Here is a 342-nt window from a genome sequence, read left to right as displayed (position 1 = left end):
CACGCCAGATTCGAGGTGAACTAGGCCGACGCGACGTATCTTTCTTTTGAACTGTGACATAGGCCACGTTAACACCTTGCAGCGTTCTTGTAGGACAAGTGACCGTAAGTTGTACTGTCCTGCCTCGCCTTACCTTGTGAGTATTTGCAATCCTGTATTATCTACTGTACCTGTGATGCGAAACCTTTATTGATTGAGAGGTAACACGTGTTTATTCGAAACGTTGAAGCATTTAGTGGTGTTGGAATTGTTCTGCTGTGACCCCATCGACATTTACAGTGTCAGACTGGAGTGAATGGTGACTGGCGTTTGTGTATTCGTGATGGATGTTACTTCTGCAAG

The sequence above is a fragment of the Portunus trituberculatus genome, chromosome 25 (assembly GCF_017591435.1).
Source record: "Portunus trituberculatus isolate SZX2019 chromosome 25, ASM1759143v1, whole genome shotgun sequence".
Taxonomy (NCBI): domain Eukaryota; kingdom Metazoa; phylum Arthropoda; class Malacostraca; order Decapoda; family Portunidae; genus Portunus; species Portunus trituberculatus.
Note: the sequence above shows the minus strand (reverse complement) of the source record.